A 505-nucleotide genomic window follows, 5' to 3' on the forward strand; every position below is an offset into this window, starting at 1 on the left:
TAACACACACACACACACACATACATACACACACACACACACACACACACACACACACACAAACACACAAACATGCGCACGCATATATGTGTAACTTTTTATTCAAAAATTGATTTTTAACGGGTAAACTCGATTAAACGCAATTCAGTTCTTGACTGGTTGGTGTCTGCATTATCCATATACCTGTCGAATCACTAATTTATACTTTTCGAAACAACACCGCACAATACTCACACACATACATACACGCATATAAATAAACACAGATGCACATAGAGATACACACGCACACATATACACACACACATACATATATATACACGCATATATAAAATTTCAGCCTCCAGTGTAGTAAGTAGTTTGCTTCCCACTGCATGGCACCGTGAACAGGTGTCTTACTATAGCCTTAGGTCGACCAAAGTCTTGAGAGTGGATTTGGTAGACGGAAAGTGAAAGAAGCCTGTCGTATATATATATATATATATATATATATATATATATATAT

The sequence above is a fragment of the Octopus bimaculoides genome, chromosome 1 (genome assembly GCF_001194135.2).
Source record: "Octopus bimaculoides isolate UCB-OBI-ISO-001 chromosome 1, ASM119413v2, whole genome shotgun sequence".
NCBI lineage: Eukaryota > Metazoa > Mollusca > Cephalopoda > Octopoda > Octopodidae > Octopus > Octopus bimaculoides.